Source organism: Populus nigra, chromosome 11, assembly GCF_951802175.1.
Source record: "Populus nigra chromosome 11, ddPopNigr1.1, whole genome shotgun sequence".
NCBI lineage: Eukaryota > Viridiplantae > Streptophyta > Magnoliopsida > Malpighiales > Salicaceae > Populus > Populus nigra.
Window position 1 is genome coordinate 1,746,079 of NC_084862.1, and position 21,476 is coordinate 1,767,554.

The window sequence follows — 21,476 nt, forward strand, 5'->3', positions numbered from 1 at the left end:
TAAAATCCAAATTATAATAAATTAAGATATAAAAAAATTATAAAACATTGTGAAGCTTCATGAGATGGCTTTGGGGATTGACAAGTTGTTGATTGCACATTTTACCATAGCCAGTTCACGCCAGTTATGATCGGAATTTGCCTAATTTTCTCCACGTTAGCACAATAAAAAAAAAATAATTTTCAAACTAGTACTATTAAAAAATATTTTTTAATCTAGCATAGTCAACATTAACACAATAAAAAAATATTTTTCAAACTAGAAGAATTAAAAAAAATATTTTCTAATCTAGCACTACTGATTTATTTGAAAAGTGGGCAAAATACTTGGTTGGTCCTTGAGGTTAGGATTTTTTTTTATATTTGCTTTTATGTTTTCGATTTAATCATTGTTATCCTTTACATTTTCAATTGTTTATCATGTTTGTCTTATAATTTTGCGTTTTGGACATGTTTTTTTTTTTTTTTTCTTTCTATGGTTTCGGTTTTAGTTTGGTCTTAATATTAAGATTTTGGTTAAAAAAAACATAAACATCAATCCATGTATGTACATTTTACCCCAGAGATAGTTTCAAATTCATGCTTACTATACACTGAATATACAAGATACCTTGTTTGTCAACGGTCAAAATAGGAAGCTTAATGCACAAATTCATTGCCTATTTAACATCGAAGACTAGGTTCTGAGTTCCTGTAAATATAGTAATTCATGTACGGCTTCCAAGAAACGAAAACTGCTAATAAATTTTCAAACGTAAACCCTTTTTCTAGGTCTATATATTAGTACACTTACCCCCAAGAATCAAGATCTTGTCTACTGTTTCCTCTGTTTATACAGGCATGAACACCACCACCACCACCACCACCCTTGTCCATGACACCATAACAAAAAATTTTAGCAGTAGATTAAAGGGTTACCAGCCATTGGATCGTTATGATGCTCTGCATGGAGATGATCCTCATGACTTGGGGTATAGAAGTGCAAGGGCTAAGAAAAGACAGGTTTTTCTGAAGTCTTACAGGTTAGCATCAAGAACCGAATTGAGAAGAAGAAGGTCAAGATCGTTGAAGCTGAAGAAGGTGGTGGTTAAGGTTAGGATGGCTGTGTTATCAGCTGTTTCGTTTATGAGGGGAAATGCTTTAAAATCTTGTAATTCTAAATCATCAATCTCTGCTTCCTCTCCTATGCAACTCAGCAAGTCTTGTTAGGTTTTTAATTTTTTTCCAATTTCTTGAACTGATTTCCTTCTTAATAAAGCATCTTTTGCTGCTGCAATTCTATGATTATGTATCTATATCTGTTTTTAGGTAGATACATTGGCAAATATTTGACACTCTAGTCTCTAAGGTAACTTTTGGATACCATCTCAGAAGAGCAAACACAGTGAGAGCAGACGATACATGTTCTCTTTTCCTTTCTATTTTGAAAACACAGAGTTCACTCAAAAACATCTCGTAAACAAATTTATTTCATATTTCTCTCTATGTCTTTCTAACCAAATATATTTTTGTTAATTTTTTGTTTGGGACACTAACCAAACACAACCCAAGAAATATCACAATTGTATACAATAGAAAGGCTTTTTTGCTTGTCTGCTATATTCCTCGACACTTTCCTCTTCCTCTGCCCTATGGAAGGAGATTAGACAGATACATATGCACGGGATGAAACAAAAGCTTCTGTTTATGTACTTGTCATGTTCAGTCCTATTCAGTCTCAAGTACCAGTTTTCTTTATTAATTTCATTGCACCCTATGCTTCTGGTTCTCGTTCTGTTTACTCTTATTCAGTGTCACGTACCAAACGCTTCCTATAACTTTCCTCATTAATTTCATTGTATCCCAGGCTTTTGGTTCATAATGTAATGTGGTTATCATACATAGTTTCCATGGCTCCAACTGGTTCTGTGTAGGTCAAGTGTGCAAAATTCCCGGAGTAATCTGCAACACCAAGAGAATATTTTTCCCTATATAGATTGGAGTTGGACTTTCCAAACTGTCATTTCTTTTGAGTGGTTTGAAAATCATAAGTGTTGGCTATAGTTGTATATAGGATGATCATTTACCATTTAGGGCTGTATTGACAGACTGCAATTTGTCATTGGTAGCTGCCATTTGTTATGAGCAACTGATTTTGTCTATGTAAGCCAATCTTTTTACACAACGATATGGCAAAGAATCGTTAGATTTTCCTAAATTTGCTCCTCCTTGGATGGTCTTAACAAATATCAGCTGCAACCCCAGATAGTTTGTGCTAAAAATAGAGAAATAGAGAGTTGTGTAACAACCATGCCAATTACTATCATCCTCCAATCCATGCCCTCACATTATATAACAATAACCTAAACCAGTGGAGCAAAATTCTCCAAAAAGGTCCCCTGTCTCCTCTCTATCTCCAAGTTCAAGATTCTTAGACGTGAAGGGAAAGGGCTTTTCTTTCTTCTTCTCCTTTCTTGTATGGACTATGCTCAGCGCAGGGTGCATCCATCTGATGTTGAGGCAGCAATGGAAACTGCCCCTGCATACCCATCAAAATATGTTATGCTCAACAATAGTAATTCTTCAAGCGTAAGGCCTCCTCCTCAAAGGCGTAACATTCCTAGGTACCATTCAAACCATCATCATTCTCATGGACATTTTTGTTTAAAATGTGTATGCTGTTGCTTTTGCTTCTCGATTGTTGTGATTATCGTTCTTGCTAGCCTTCTTTCCGTTCTTTACGTAACACTAGACCCCAAAATGCCTCAATATAATATCGAAAGTTTTGAGGTCAATGCTTTCAACATGGCTCCGGATTTTAGCCTCTATACCGAATTTGTTGTCGTCGTGAAAGCTAACAATCCTAATAAAGAGATTGCTTTCACCTATGGCAAGGATAGCTCGGTCGTTGTAGCCTATTCAGATTCAACTCTTTGTTCTGGCAAGCTTCCTGCCTTTCACCAACCGTTCGAGAACACAACGATGATCCGTGTTGTTTTGACAGGAAAAAGCGAGTTCGGTTCAGGACTTCAAGAAGCTCTTATAGACAACAGGGAAACAGGAAGGATCCCTTTACTTGTAATCGTAAAGGCACCTATTTCTGTGATGGTTAAAAGTCTTGCATTGAGACAGGTTATGGTTAATGTCAACTGTTCTTTGGTTGTTGATAACTTGGCACCCAACAAAAGGGTTCGGATTCTATCAAGTACATATACCTATGCCTTCGAAGGTATTACGCTCAAAATATGACCCTTATATTTTTATTTTCCTCTTCTTCATTAGCATCATCGATTCCGGATGGAAGGGAAAGGAGAAGCAGAGTTGGCTAATAGCATCCATGCCATTTGCTTCCTCTCTCAGAGATGAAATCAGAAGAGTTTGTTCTGCAGGCTATATTGTGTAGATTGCTGGTTATAAAACAAGTGTATGTTATGCAGCTTTAGCTTGTGCTGTGTAGGCTTCTGTTGGAATTTATACGTAACTTTATGTAGCAGTATTGTAATTCTGTAATGTATATTTCACCCTGAACTTGTTATTGTGTGCACAAATTTAGAAAGCTTAATCCATGTTCAGCTCATCACTTGTTAATCCAAGCACTGATTTTATTGAAACATAATCCCAGATATAGTCATTTTTCCTTTCCATTTTCCCTGCAACCAAGCACATGCTGCAAATGTAGAATGATGGAAGACTTGCTAAATATTGTTGCCCAAAAACCTCTGGTAGAATCAGCCGAAGCTAATCCCAGAGGGTTCACAAAAGTGGTTAAGTCTTGGCACGGCTAGTTCCAAGCAGTACTGGAGATATATATCTCTACTGCTTGTAAATATGAAGTTCAAATCAAGCAAAAATGTGCTGTGGATCATCCTTTACGTGCAGCAGGGTTGTTATTTATGAATTTTATAAATTATTTCATGTAAAAAAAATAGAAATCAAAAGAAAAAAAATTAAATTTGAAGAAAAATAAATTAAAAGATTGTTTTGAAATTTTAAACGGTTAAGCATGAAAATTAAGGAGAAGAGAGAAAAATGACAAAACAAAAATGTCACCAGACCTATTAGTGACATGTACTGTAACATCATGGAGGGGCTACCAATATGATTTAAATACCATCGTGAAAGGCAGTATTTGATTACTGGACAACGCTATAAACATTGCTCATAAGACATGAGGACTGTTCACGCGCTGACGCGTGCAACGCAACATCAACTATTTTTTTTTAATAATATTTATATTTATTAATATATCAAATATTCCCAAGTGAACTTGATTATAATAATAAAAAAAACATAATGGAAAGATGAAAATGTCCTTGGATGTCATCTTGAGAGTTTTGATTTTTATTTTTTAGGGTATTTTAGTTATTTTATTGTATTTAAAAATTGAAAAAAACCCTTCTTCATGTTTTTTTTTGTTTTTAAAGATAATCAAGTCATTTTATTGTGTTAAAAAAATATGATAAGATTGATTTATCCAAATATTTGGAAAAGACTATCTTACCCCTTATAGCAAGGTTATTGGTTTTTTTTGATGAGAATGAGAAAATAATCATTTCATTATTCTAATGTATAATAAACTGTGTCTTGGCTTTTAGTGTTTTTGTTTTGTTTTTAATACTAATGATTAAATTCAAATCTATTTATGATTAAAAAAAAAAATCCTAAAAAATGGACTGTTTTCTAGAATGAATCTATTTCACGCTAGATGGAGATTGACCTTCAAGTGCAAAGGAGAAGGGAGGGAGGTTGACTACAAGACCCACCTATCTAGAAAGGATGAAAGTTGATTTTAGCATGCATGTTTACCTCTCAGAATCCACCATGCTCGATTCCAAAAGAAAAGAAAAACAAAAAAATAAGGCTTAGATAGAGAATCGTTATCAGTAAGAGATTGAGAGCATCAAGGGTGAAGTTTATAGGCTCACAAATTTGCTCGAACAAGCACTGGGGTCCAAATCTAGAGAAGGATCAACTGAAATCTGGAGACCATCCTTTTATTGAAGCCCCAACAGCACTCACACTTGTAGGGGAAAATATCTCATTGTTAGAATTTCAGCTTACTGCTCATATCTCAGCTGTTCAACCTACTCTAACAGTACTTGTCAATATGAATCTAATTGTTGAAAAACCCACAAGAGTTAGAAAATCTGGAGAAGTTGAGTATGATAAGTTCACATTTTTACCATTGAATATCAAGGCCAGTGGTTCAATGTTAGAGCCTCACTGTTGATGAGAAGGACAAAAGTTGATTTTAGTGACCAGACAATAACGAGCGGTAGGGTCATCGTTCAATGAATAAAAGTTATACTCTAGGGTAGATAATAGGTTGATCTTGCCCATGAGCTCACATTGATGAGAAGGTTTTAGCACCTCGCTCTTCACCAACATAAAATAAACCAAATTTAATACATGAATATTGGGTTTAATAACCTGCTACTAATTCATTTTCAGCTTCTAGTAAATCAAAAGGTAATCACTCACCTTCAGCTAGGGGAAAGATTAAAAAAAAAGAGAAATCCCATAAGTTGACGCAACAAATTCCATCCCTGAAGCTATATTTTCATTGCGCCTCAATTCACACCTGCTAATTTTCTGCAGATAAATTTCAAATTAAACTGTTTTCTCTCCTTTTCTCTCTGTTTTTGTTTCAATGGCATAATAAAAGGTGAATTAAGACTCATCAAGATCCTTGCTTATTTTATCTTGTTGAAATTGACTAATGATGCATAATGTAGTATGTTATGGTCCTGTTTTTGTTAGCTATAGATTGTAGAAATCTGTTTTTCATACAAAGCAAACCCAAAACGTAAAAGCAATTTACAACATATATTTCAGCTTTCTTCCGGCTCGTTGAGAATATGTGGTTGTTGTTTTCCTCCAACGTTTGCTCTGTACATTCTACAAACCATCCTCTGAATGAATTATTTTTTTTTAATGGTAATGAATTATTTTTTCAGGTTTTTTTATTCAATGGGAGGCCGAATAGCCCAAAATATGGCAAATATGACAACAAAGCTTATGTTCCATGCACTATGCAATATATATTAATTAAGCTCCAAGCATGGAGTCAGGATTGCATCAACGCTATAGTTAAAGAATAAAAATGATATTGTAGACACAATTTTGAGCACATGAAATTAAACAAATACATGTATATAAATATATGATTTTATTAAATATATGACCGGGTATAATTTCTATCTAAAGTATTCCTTCAAAAGAATAAGATCATTCTTTGATTCTTCTCTTGGATTTGATGTATGGTGACTTGATTTATTTGAGAAATGAAGCCAAGATTTGTGCTATGCAAGAATATGAATTAATTTAGGCATGTATTGCGAAGTGAGATTTGGTGATTTGATGCTTTGATGAGAACATTTGATTTGTCTTCAAAGTGTTGTTAAAGAACTCTTATGGGATATTTAGGCTTGATCCAACAGAATTTTGTTTTTTGTAGACTTCAAGTGTAGATGAAGAAGATTTGAAAACTTTTGAGAAAGCTTCCTTACTTGAAAAGAAAACTTTCTTGCTTGAAGAGCTTGTCTAAAGTAGGTTGAGTTTCTTTACTTATAGAGGTCTGTAGGGCTCTTAAATTATTTTCTAATACCACATGATATAATTTTATTGGTTGATATTTATAAAGATTGATTTATTTTTCATGTTATTTATTTCAATTTTTTGTTGAGAATGACAAAATAACTATTTCACTATTCTAATCTACAATGAACTATATCTTGGTGCATATGGTGAGAGGCAAATGGCTTTCAATGTTTTTTTTTTAATACTAATAATTAAATTCAAACCTATTTATGATTAAAAAAAATCCCTAAAAGATAGGCTATTTTTTAGAATGAATAAATTCCACGCTAGATAGAGATTGACCTTCAAGTGCAATGGCAGAAGGGAACTTAACTACACGACCCACCTATCTAGAAAGGACCCAAATAAAAAAAAAAAAAAAAAAAAAAAAAAAAAAAGAAAGGACCCAAATATGATTTTAGCATGCATGTCCATGTGTATTTCAATATTTTTTTATTCTTTCTTGTAAAAAATAAAAACAAAAATAATACATGGTGAAAAATGGTGAAATTTGATTGGTAAAAAATTTAGTTTCTACATCTACATCTGAAAGAAATTCTTGAAGCATGATCTATATTAACAAGTACATAGATATTCCCTGATTTCTATTTTATGGTTATAAATGCATCTTGGAATACATGTAGTCGAATACCGCAATCACCACCGACTATAGTGATCTGCAACCGGAAATCCTGTCAGAATAAGGCAAGCTTAAGTTTGAGCTTGCTATAAAATACCGATAAATTATGCAGCAGAGAAAAAAAGGTGCCCCGTTCATTGTATAAAATGGACGGGAGCATTCACTTGAATTTCTTCTCCAATTAACTTTCTCCCTCCATTGTGGCAGTGCTCCTCTTTTTCACAACCTCTGTAATATGGATTTGCCGGTACATCATTACATGCTTTGGGATTTTTTGGACCGCATTCAATATTGCCTCCTCGACCAATAGCTCCATAGCCAATCACAGGAGACGGAGTTTTGTTGTCAGCAACAGTTGGTACACCGGCCGCTTCTGCAAAACATGCACATCCCACCATCACGGCGAGCCCAAAAACCATCAATGTCTTCGACATTGTTCCGAAAGGTGATCGATCGACGGGCCAATGAGTACTGCATGTGTTAACAGGAGGCAGGGATTGAAGAAATATTGAGAGCTAATCGGCTGTATTTATACATAAGCCTTGCCTATAATAAGGCACCATTTATTTCTCTGGTTGGCCTTGACATTCTCTGTCATGAAATGTGTTCTAAGTGTTTTGGTTCATTTAATTATTATATTCAGATAATAAATTTTCCACATACGTTGTTTTTCCCTGAAAGCAGAAAGAAAAGGGTCTCTGGTATAAAAAAATAATATGTGATTTCTTCATCAAGTGCACATATTAAGGTTTGGATAGACTAGATAAAGATCTATCATTTTTCTTCCCCACGGTTTCTATTTGTGCTTTCTTATGTTCTCTTGGGTTTCTGCTTTTAATGTATTGAAACTTTGTGATGATATTGTTAATATTTGTTATCAGAGCAAGATCTCTTGTCTAGTTCTGGGTTCCATACGTTAAAATTTGTTTTTGAGATCTCTTTTATTGCATTATAAAGGGAAATTATAAATTTAAAAGTTTTAGTTTTTAAAAGTTTCATAATTTTAAAACCACATATTTCCTCGTCAAGTGCACAGATTAAAGTTTGCAAAGACTGGATAAGATCTATCAATTTTCTTTTCTATATTTTGGTATCTGTGTTTTAGATATGTTCTATTGGGCTTCTGCTTTTAATTTATTTAAATTTCATTATGATATTGCTAATATTTGGTATCCGGCAATATCTCTAATCTAGTTTTCGGTTCCGTTAAAATTTATGTTTGAGATCTCTTTAATTATATTGTTGTTATTTATTTTGGACCCCATATAAATATACAAAGAAATCAGAAAAAAGGAAATATAAAAAAATTTGAAAAAGTAGGGAAAATAAAATATATATACCAGTAGGTAGGTCATGAAGAATGTCCAAAAATTTTTCAAATACTGGTTGGGGATGATCAAAATATCCAGAGTTGAAAAATTGACAATTCAATTTTAATTGATGAATGCTCTATTGACAAGAAAAAATCAATTTGAGAGGAGAAATTCAAGATTTGATGTTTAAGAACTCAATTGAATTTTTTCTCAGAGTTTAATTAAATTTATTGAGGGTTTAATTGCAAGAAAAATTAGTTTTTGAGTTTAATTTGGGTTTTAATTGGAAAGAATTGAAGTCTGGGGATTGAATTATAATTTTAAAAAGCTAATGTGGTCAAATCAACAGCTTAATTGCATAAATAGTAAAGCTTGAAAGGTAATTAGAAACTTGAATGAACAAATTCAAAACTAAGGATCAAACCATAAAAGGCGCGAAACTTAAGAGACTGAAATCAACAAAATCAAGGGCAAAATTAAAGAAAATTGAAAGTTTGATGGTTAATGAAGGGTTAATTTTTATAAATAAAAAACCGAGGATTGAATTGAAAAGGGTGCTGAACTTTGAAGTTGACAATTAAATTTGACAGGGATAAAAGTGATGAAATTCAAAGTTGGAAGGAAATTACGGGTGGAACTTAAAACAACAAAAGACGAGGAACTAAACAGAAATCGGCCAAACCCCAAATTAAAGTAATCATCTCTATTGACTTATCACCGGAATCATTAATACTATTATTATCAAGTAAATGTTTGGGAAAATATCGAGTTTATAAAGCATAGTATTACAACTTTGATGGACTAATCTACTTTATTCATACTGATTTCCATTCATTGTGGAGATATATATGGAGAAGCGGTCAAATCATATGCGTCAAAATTTCACTGATTTTCGTTCACTGTAAATCGTTAAATCAATAAGGGGGGAAAAAAAGCGAGAGCAGGGTTTTATGTAAACGTAAAGAGAATGATAAAAAGTATTGTTTGATGTTGCGACCGTAATAACAAACACGCACTGTTTTTGCACCATTTTTCACTTAAATGAGATGAAACAGAAACATGTTGTACTGTTGATGCTGCTACTACAAAATTAGATGCATGATATACAGGCATTCACTACAGAGTTTGATTTAAATCTTACATTACCGCGTGAATAATATTTGGTTGATTGATTTTGATTTGTGTTGATAAAATCTTGGATCATGTTTTGTGTGTCATTTTTTTCATTAATGAACTCTTAAAATGCTTAAAATGTGTTGTCGACATGATTTTCGAGGAGCTGTGGAAATTTTAGCCATTGCATGAAGAAAGAAAGACCAAATGTTGGAAGAGAAATGAACTGGTTGCTCTCCTTTACAACCAAAAACCAATTACAGGTTTGGTAGTTTTTTTTTTCCTTATCAACATGATATGTGCAATGATAGAGTGTTAAGGTTGATAGAAATGATCATCTAAGCTTAATTGTTTAGTCTTATCAGCATGCCATTGAAATTTGATGGAACAGAAGATATGGTAGCATGAGAATTTGCACAAAGATCTTGTGTGGTTTTTTTTCTCCCCCCTATTGCTTTGATGGTGTGATCACAAGGGGAATTGAGACTCAATAATACTTATTTTAGTGATTTAACAGGTGATTATGATTCTGATTTCCAGGCTGAGCTTCTTTTTAAAGATGAAGACATTGTGGCGATTTATGAATTATTGGATAGTTTCTGCGAATTCATTATGAACCTGTCATACATCTGCTGGCACAAGTATGTAGAGTACTTTTGAAATGAAGTTTCAAGTCACACGTGGATCATACATATTGCTTCTTTCTTTCTTCTGATCCCATGGTGTGTTTATAAAACCATTCCATTTTCGGAATCAATGAAGCAGTTTCAAGTCTTATATTTGCATCTGCAAGATGTGTGGATATACCGAAGCTTCGTGCTGTTTGGAAGCTCTTTGGACAGCATTATGGACAAAGATTTGAAAAGACAGCTCTTGAACTTTATCAATCTTCAGGTTTTATATCTTTGCTTATAAGTTATAACAGATATCTTTTAAAAGTTTCTACTATAGTTCATAGTTCATACAATTCAGTCAGTATATATGTTAATGCACCGGAAAATTGTAACCTCATGTAAAAGAGAAACTCTCTATTATGTCAGTTCCTGATGCTGTGAAGAAAAGGCTGGCGGATGAGATTGCTAAAGATTACTGCTTCCGACCAGAGATTTTGGCACTTGTATACGTTTCCGAGCTGCAGCAACAGGTATTGATACTTCTGTTAATATGTATAAGCTAATGTTTGGGTATTCATATAAAGAAATAATGAAGTTCTTTGTTTCATGTTACTACAGGAAGAGGAACATAGAGAACATCAGGTCCTGGATACAGATGTTCAAAATTATGGTAGCGAAATAGAAGAATCTCAAATTGCGGTTTTAATTGACAACAAGTTAAAAGGGAAAACTCTATACGTTGATTCAATGTCAACAAGCCGAAGCTCTTCAATATCAACTCACTCTTGTCAGAATAGTCGTACAAGTAGTAGTTCCATGAATTCTTCTATATCTCAGCAATCTTCACCGGATGTGCGGGTATATCCAATGCACAACAAAGCAGAGAAAAAGTACAATTTCTCTAGACTTAATTCACAGTCAAAATATGAAGTGGTTACTCTAGGCACCGAAGAAAGACCGGTGGCTAGTAGCTATGATACTACTGCTCCAGAACACAAAGGAGAAAGAAAGATGACAGCGCCTTCTTCAGAAAGTTGACGTCAGTTTCCAGAGGAGATGATAATCTATCTTGATTATGTAGAGGAGGTTCAATCCATTACAAAACAAGGAAGCTGCCAGGACAAGAGAATTTTCAAGTTCAAATCATCTCCAGCCCTGCCTAGAAAAGAAAAGGTAGAAGGCAGTTGTGACGTAAAACCCATGGATCAGTATGAAACAAAGAGTGAGAAGTCTAGTTCAAGTAACTCAAGAACTGGAGCGGATGAAACTGTTAGAAGATCAAGGAGATCATTATCTCGAGAGCATTCAAGTGTTAAGGATATCGAATACGTGATTTATTACGACACACAATGCAAGTAATACACAACTTATCAGAAGCACAGATCGCATCTTCCCAGTAATCATCACAAGAAGACTGCAACAGGAAAAAGTGAAGAAATAGTGAGACAGAAACATTCTCACTATTCCAACCACTGTTGCTTGGACCGCCCATGTTAATTCTGCATTGATGATGGCAGAGTTGCTCATGGGTTTCCTCCTTGGAATCATAAGAGATTCCTCACTGTTATTCACCATTGCCAATGTCGTACAATTGGAGAATCAGATACAGAAATGGAATGGCATGTCTTCCCGCGGCGGTCGAGGAGAAAAAGCTGTGAATTTGGTGCTTCTGCATGTGATTTTTTTACCAGCCCAGATTGGCAGCCTGATCAGCACAGGAAACGAAACTCTACCTGCATTAATATTTCATCCACGGATCCAATTCCCAAGGCAACTAGTTCATTGACAAGCAAAGAAACCAAGGCCCTCTATCTAAGAGCCAGGACAATGCCGCAAGAAAGATCCAAATACAGTAAAGGGAAAATGTTGAGCGGTGCAGTTCATTTCCCATTGAATCTCCCATTTATGTCCACCCTGCAGCTAAGTTCACGGCTCTCAAGAGAGAACATGCAACGAACAGACCAGCATAGACAGATTGAACAAGGTTGCAACAACATTTTACTTGTTTAGAATGACTTGAAGAATTTTTTTTTTCTACCCTTGAAGTTCTAGAATTATTGGTTTTGTAGTAGCAATTGTTTGGAATACAGAAATTTGTTTGTCCTGGTTCGGTATAAAAAGAAAGTAGATACATTTTCACGTACAAATAAGTTCTATTATGTTTTTAGCTCGCCAACCAAACCAGAAGCATCCAACTCCAACATAATACGCCATTGCTCGGTGAATTGAATATAAATTAGCACCCCAAATTTATAATAGCTTCAATATTAAGTCCGCCAATAGTATAAAATTCGTAGCTGTTAAGTTTAAGTACCGACTCAAAAAAAGCTGGGGTCAGTGGATCATCTGGTTAACTAATGTAATGTATAACATGAATAAAAGTTAGGGACGTTTTAAGCCCTAATAATACAAACATAAGCTACAAAGCAATTTAGATAAAACTCTATGATATTTTGATATTTTATTAAAAGTTTGAATTTAATGTTATCAAAATAAAATAAACATCTTTATCTATATTAGTTATAGATTTAAATTCCTTTATAAGATAAGATTCCTAATTAAAACTAACATTGCTAATAGAATCCATCCATCTAGCATTAGGATTTCTAAATTAAACAAATTCTTGTAAATCTCAAAACTAAATAAATATTACAATAAAAATAATTATTCCATAAAATTAAAAAAATAACGTACCATGTTAATCCTCTCAACTTGCAAAAACACTCATCCTCAAATTAACTATCAGAAATTAAACTCAATCATACCAAAAGTATAAATACTTTGAATGTAACATTAATGTCATCAATTTATGCATGAGGTAACTTGTTCTAAATATCTTAAATTCAATTTCAACAAAGATATGTCCATGTAGAATTTTTGAATCTTGGCAAAACTTTTTAGGACCCAAAAAAATCAACCTCGTATTAAACTATCTTTTGAGTTGATGGCAATTTTAGTTAACATGTTTGGTCATCCGTCACAATAATGTCTTAATCACCAGCTAATTTGATAATTTCATAATATTGATCCAACATTAATAAGCTTGGTTTGGACGACACGTCCACACTTAAGTCCTTTTTGATGTCAATTTTACCTCTTAAGCAATTCCAATAACTTATTCTAGCTTTTCTTTTAGTGTTTCAAGACTTTGAAAATTACTATATAATATTAATTTATGAGCTTGCTTTGATTTCTTCTTCAGAATTAGTAGATGAATAGTATTTGTAATAGTGTTATTATCATTGAGGCGATGTTGAAACTTTCTACTTTGAAAAGATGAGACTTTGTCCATATTTTTCTTTCTTGTTATATAAGAAGGTTGAATAGAAGATAAATGTTAATAATCTATTTGCTTATCTATCCAATATAAAATATCTTCATAATCATCTTGTATAAACTCTATAATTAATTATTGTCTTAAATCTTACTATGATGGTATTAAAGACATACCAATACGAGTTCTAAAGTTTAGAAATTCAAACTACCATTTTCTAGCACCACAAGGTATTAAAGACATACCAATACGAGTTCTAAAGTTTAGAAATTCAAACTACCATTTTCTAGCACCACAAGAAAGTTTGTGTATCACAAATCCTATTTTTTAATGATAAATAAGCTTTCAATTTTATCAACTAGTTAATAAATCTTTTCTTCAAATATCTTTCATCATAGAAATGAATCTATTTGAATTAAAGGTTTGGGGTATGACCTGCCTCAAGGTAAGTCTTTAGGGAAGTTCCTTTTCTTTTCATGAACCTTATTTGTGTTACCCATTAGAGAGTTAGATCTGTTATGACTTGCTTCAAATAATCAATTCTTTGCTCTCGAGGTAGCGCAAAACTATCTAGTTTCTCCTCCCAAGTCCACGTGTTGCTTTGGAAGGCCTTCACTCCTGCATCGCGAAGTGGGTTACTATCATCTTCATCCATCAAAGAGGCTAATTTGTTCTGATACAAATTGACGTGATGTATATCATGTATAAAAATTGGGATTCTTGAGCCCTAATGCTATATATAGATTTAAGTTGTGGAGAAAACTCTTTGATATTTAGATATTTTATTAAAAATCTAAATAATTTGAATTTGAATGCTCTCAAAATATATTAAACATCCATATTTATATTAGTTCTACACCTAAAACCCTTTTATAAAAAATGATTATTATTAAAATGATGTTTTTTTTTTCTTGAACTCAATCAGGTTTAGATTTAGTTTCATCCTATTAGATCAATCAAGTTTTGCGAGGTAAATTTTTAATTTTCTTCAACTGAAAACTTGATTCAGGCGGTTTCTCTAATCAATTCGTTAATTTAGTTTTAGTTTAACAACTATAATAAAAACTTAGAATACCAATGATGGCAGGTGTGGCGGTAAGAGTTATGTATGTTGATGTCGAGGTCAAGTTTTTGAGTCTCACCTTTGATTGCCGAAAAAAACAATTAATCGTTTTGTGGAACCAGCCATGGAATTCTGTAGAGAGAGTAAGGCCCTATCGATTCCCCATTCTGCTATACCAGCTAAAGAAATATTGTAGAAAAGCAGATTTTACAAAAATAAAAAATAATCTAATAAAACATCGAGAAGATAATTACAGTGATTACTTCTTAAAACTTCATTACTTCTTGTTTGTACAAATAAGATGTTTACAATGATTCTCAAAATTCTAACAATACTACATTGATTTATATCCACTTCTAGATAAGGTTTTTTTTTTAAAAAAATAAAACTCAAATATCTCTTAACAAGATGAATTTAAATTCTAGATATAAAAAAAAATAAAACATAAAAGACAATGAAAACACTACAAAAAGTTGAGAAAGAGTAGGAAAACATCTGAAAAATTCAAGTTATAAACTCTTTATTCACCTCTTTTTTTATAATGAATTTTGAAAGTTAAAAATTTTAAAAATTAATAAAAATTAATTTTTATCATAATTAATCATTGATTAGCCACCATAAATTAAAAGTTAAATTTAAAAAAACCAAGAGGGTTTTTAATGAAAAACCAATGATTCTTTCAAATTAACTTCTTATTCCCTCATAATTTAGTGTTACATCTACATGGCCATGCACATTCCTTATTGGCTTATTTAGCACTCTTTTGTCGCAAAAGAAATGTTTCCTTACTTTAAAGTACAAGCTAGAGCTATCGACTTGGTTATTCTTTTTTTTTTTCTTTTTTTTTTAGCCAAGGTCATTCTAATCCTCCTTTAGACTCTGGTTCGAATCTGCTTATAAACCAAGAAACAAATTTATCAACATCAATGAGCACCACTCCTCACACGGCGGCGTATATTCTAGATGTTGATACAATGATCTTGACGTTGCAGTGTATACAAAGCATCTGTTCAGCATTTATGTTCATCAAATCTTTGTAATGGTGGAAAGCATGCAGTTGCTCACCTCTCTGTCTTTGGCGGCATAAAAAGAACAAGGCAAATGGTCCCATTAATTTATTGCTCTTGCATTCTTGCAACTTGCGGGCATAATTTGGCTGGATAAGGTATTCAAATGTTTGTACTCTGTATTAAATAATGATAACCAGATTATTGGTCTGTTCCTAGTTCAATTATCACCGTATATGTTTCATGTCCAATCTTATATAGGTTGATCCGGATTAATTTTTAAAAAATAAATTAAATTTTCATTAACTCGTAAATTAACTTGTCTCATCTTATGGTTTGAACAATTTAACTTCTATTCATTTTATTTTTTAAGATTTTGCTAAAACTAGATGTCAAGTTAACTCTTTTCACCATAGACCCCACACAGTACTTGAGGCTTACGTTGAGTTTCAGAGCTCTAACACATTTCACATGCGAATTTAAATGGGAAAAAAAAAAAGAAAAAACAAAGGTTTTCAAATTTAGTGACAAGGACTGTTTACAGAACCTCCATTTTCGAAGGTTTCGTGCTCTCTGAAACTCTTACAGGGAAGCTGGCATGGTCCACCATTTTCTGCTCGTACTATACATAGAAATGGAGAGAGTGGAATGCGTTCGTTTTTTTTTCAACCATTACAAAAACGGGCCAATAAGGAAGTGTATGATAGCATTATTTCCATTAGACCCACACTCTGTATTCTCAACGAAATTGGAGTTGACTTTCTCACATATATTAATAATAGATTCCTAAGTTAATCCATTTCGAGGGAAAATATGTTGTGGGCAACCAATGGCCAATCGAAAAGTCATCGCATAGTACTAATTAGTTGCAAGCCAATGACTTCAGCACTTGACTATTTAATTTAAGACCTATATATATATATATATATATATATATATATATATATATATATATATATATATATATATATATATATATATATGATAATGGGGTGCGTACCATCACGATTAGGACTATATGTTAATTAATCTCCACTTCGCATTTGAATTCAAGGATCTTAGCTAATATTAGAAATGATCTTTGATAATCCCGTTAAGTAATACTAAACGTGTGGAGAAAGTAATGTTTTTTTTTATTTGTTATTGTGTAGTGTTTTTTTTTCACAACTTTTTTTTGTTTTTTTTCACTATTTTTTTATTTTTTTTCATAAAATTTTTTTTGTTGATTTTTTTAATATTGAGTTGGTTAAGAAATTAGCTTTGTAATTTTTTTCTTTAAAATACTGTGAATTGCTGCACTGTTTCCCCATATAGTTTTTTTTATGAATTTTTTCAAAATTGATTGTCGATTTTATTTTTTTGTTTTTTAGTTTTGTTTTTTCCCTAATATTTTTTATATGTTTTTTATTTTTTTTCACAAAATTATCTTCATTGATTTTAGTTTTTTTTAATATTGAACTGATTAATAATTTAGCTTTATAATTTTTTCTTTAAAACAATGTGAATTGCTATAGTATTTCTCAACATAGTTTTTTTTTGTTATAATGTTTTTCAAAATTATTTATCGATTTTATTTTTTTAATATTGAGTTAGTTGAGAATTACAATGGTAGCTTTTCTCACAAAATATTGTAGATTACTATAGTGTTTCCTCACATGGTTTTTTTTCCTTTTTTTTATGATTTTGTTCAAATTGTATTTGTCAATTTTATTTTTTTAATATGGACTTGGTTGAGAATTTAACTTTGTAATTTTTTTCTTTAGAATATTATGGATTACTACAGTGTTTCCTCACATGTTTTTTTTTGTTTTTTTTATGATTTTTTTCAAAATTATCTTTGTTAATTTTATTTTTTAATATTAAACTGATTGAGAATTATAATTATAATATATGAGGAAAGCACTGTAGCTTTCCTTATAAATTACTGTGGATTGTTATAGTATTTTCCCCATATGTTTTTTTTTCGAAAATTATCTTTGTCGATTTTATGTTTTATAATATTGAGCTGGTTAAAAATTATAATTACAAGTAAAGCTAAATTATGTGGGGTAAGCACTATAACTTTCCTCACAAAACACTGTGGATTGATGTAGTGTTTTCTTATATGGTTTTTTTCCCATTTTTTTGTTTTGTTTTCTTTTTTAATTTTTTCTAAAATTATCTGTATTAATTTTATTTTTTTAATATTTATTCATAATTATAACATCATTAAACACATTTATTTCATAAGCTCGCAACAGTACGCAGGCATGCCATCTAGTAACCATTATATATGATGTGAAATATTCTCTGAGCACTACAATGGATAATAAAAAATAGTAGGAGTTTTGATTTTTTATGTTCTTTTTAGAATGGTAATAGAAGTTTACTTAAGTTTTATTTTTATTTTTATCTTGTTAATAAAATATACATGTCTACATCACAAATTAATATATATATTTTTTAACATGAATATTCTAATCAGTTTGTATACACTTTAATTATATATAACTGCTGAACACAGTACTGATTTCTCCAATATATATGTGTCTGTGGGAGATATTTTTAATCTCAAGGCTAATTGCACGTGAAAATTGATTTTGTTGTGATATATCATGTCCTATAATGATGTCTATTTTTTCAATAATTTAGGGTTAATTTCTAGTCTAGTGCAGTCCCTTTCTAGCAAGGACCAAGATTTTCTTTTGAATCGGGAATTCAAGCTCACTACGAAAGAGAGTGGCAGGAACCAATGAAAATATGTGTTGACCGCATGAAATTAAAATTAGCTCTTGAGAAATTAATTAAATTAGTGAAGAACCAACTAATCAAGTGTTTAACCACGAATAGGCCTTTGACAGCTATTTCATTATTCTTTACATATATTTCATTAACAAAATATATAATTAGTACTATAATACAAATAATAGCATTGGTTATCTTCTTTATGCATCATGATTCTTGGTGATAACTACGAGGTTACTTATTACAAATAACCACGAATAGGCCTTTGACAGCTACTTGCATGAATTGACATGGATAAAATTGAAATCAATTAATTACCATGTTATGAAATGATCCACGGGAGGCATGGCTGCCTCCTTGTCAGCCAAAGTATGATGGATCCATGGAATTATGTCTGTGAAAGGAGTTCACTAATCTGTGAGATACTCATGCATGCTTCCATTTCTTCGCAAATGTCAGAGGGTTCTCTCACAAACTCCGTGGGGTTCTCTCACAAACTCCGTGACATATTCATGCATATGCCCCACGATTTGTGTAGAAAGAGACACACAGAAGATAAATTTGGTGTGATTGCATGTTGGATGGTCAAAGAAAGAGAGTTAACAGGCAGTCAAAAATTGTCTCCATGTTCTTGCGTGGACGTAAGAACCGGCCGGTAAATAGTAATTCGTTGAATTTTTAATGATTTAGATAATCCTATAAAATTTATTATTAATATTAATCTATCAAATTAAGATAACAATTCACGTGTTATTTCAATAACTTACATCCGTGTTATTTCAATAACTTACATCCACGTAGATTAATTGAGATGTATGCAAGCATATCTAAATACCATTAATAATAATAATAATAAAAAGGTAACTCACCGGTTGTTCCAATAACATAGATATTTTTGGGTTAATTTCAAATTAAGACATCTACATGTTTCACTGTTCTTGATTGGTTGTAAGAACTAGCAAAGATATTTTCTTTCTTTCTAGTTCCGGAGATAGATACTCATGATGTAGCCACAGTGATGGAATAGGTACCACGTGTCCTTCACTTGGGTCACCAGCTTCAAAAGAAAGCTTGTCCTGTCTTGGTCACTAAGCTAAGGTGGCTTGATATTTGACCTACTAAAAAAAAAAAATTTATTTCAAAGAGAAGAAGACGTTATGGTCAGGTTTTGCTATCCTGGGTTTCCTCTATTTCCAAGTCACTCTCGCGCAATAACATTTGAGAGTGTCAGGCATTGTTTATAGTAAATATCGATTAGAAGAGGAGTTTCTAGTGACTAACATGTAATATCATAATTTCTAATATTTATATGTATTTTCTGTGTGGATTTTGTTTAATTATATGCCCATTAAGCAAAATTAGTATCAATTTTATCTCTGTGTTTTTTTCAGTAAAAAACATATTTTTATAAAATTTTAAAGACTTTTTATTTAAAATTAAATTTTTTTATTATTTTAATGTGCTGATATAAAAAATAGATTTGACTTTTAGTAGGGCTACTATGAATGAATTATATTCAGAAATGTATTCATGATTAAAAAAAACATTCCTGTATTTTAAATATTTATCATTAATCGGAGTCAAGATTGAACTAACAAATAAATATTAATTATAATAAAAACTTTAATCGGTACAAAACTTGGGAAGCTCATACTAATCTTACCATAGAATAGATATTTTTTTTCCCTTTGAATATTAAAAAAAATATATGATAAGTTATGCACATTAATTAAATTACTACATTCAATCATTTGCATTGCAATTAATATATTCAGGAAAACAATTTTTTTGTTATAATTTTATACTGTAGATTAAAATGCTATTACAAAAAACTCACCTATCAATTCGAACCAAACTCTATTAAAGAAATAGAAAAGGAGTTCTACGTCGAAAGTTATTAATTTTCTTGAAGTGTTGGACTTCGAGAAATATAAACAAATAAAAAAATGATGGGGTAGCTGGGTGGACCACCGACACGTGCCGATTACACCGACACACTGTGATAATGTTGACTTTCCAAAGACAAAAAACAGCGAAGAATCTTCGACAATTTTCTTTCTTTGTTTCTTGATTGAATACCTTTCACCGAAAGTGATTGTAACCCTAATAAAAGTGGATGGATGATCATTTTTTTCTGTGGCATAAGAAAGACCACACAGTCGTCTTCTTCTTCCTGTTTATGATACTGTGGTGAAGGATGTATATTAAAAATATTTTTTATATTAAAAATACAATAAAATAAATTTTTTATTTTTAATATTAGCAAGTCAAAATTATCAAGATATACTAAAAAAATTATCAATCTAATACTTTTTCATACCAAGTACAGTTTTAAAACACACTCAAATCTTACTCTTTTATGATAATTTGTGAATTAATAATTCTTGGGAATTATCAAATGGGCAATCAGTTGAAGATACTCTACTAATCATAGAGTAAACATAGAAAATCATTGATTGAACTTGGTTTGGTCATGATCTAGTCCAAAACTTAGTTATAAATTGAATAGATTGACCGTGTTGATTAGAATTATTTTAAAACAAAATAATTTTAAAATTATTAAAAAAATATTAGAATGAAGTTTTTTTAATACTATTTAAGTTAAATCTAAATAATATAGTTTTAAATTATAATAACCATGATTTGTTTGTTGTCTTTTATTGCTTGAAAAACTTATTGTTCATGCTTTATGATATTGCGGCAATAGCATGTTAACTAGGTTCTCCTTTTCTTTTTCTGGCTGTATTTATTTATTTATTTATTTTGGGTGCTTTTATGCGCTCAATTAATTGCAGCTGAATTAGTAATATCATCGAAATATTAACACAGCTTTTCATAAAAAAAGTTTCTAAAATAATGTACAAATATCAGAGAAATATTGCAACGAATTAATTAGTGACCAAACTTTGACTAGTTTTTTGATGGATGCCAAACTTTTGTGAGTATTCAAGCAAAAGGAAGGATGATGTTCATAATATAAAATGCTTGCTTGCTGTGGACTTGAGTTGCCAGTAGTTTCATTTATATATTGTGGGTAGAGGGATACCTTGTGTGGTTTTCAATGTGTAACCTAGTACTAACCCTTTAAGGGTACACAAAAGCATATTTAATTTTTATTGTTGGAGGGTATAATATAAGATATATTCTAACCTTATCTAACTTTCTAGGTTG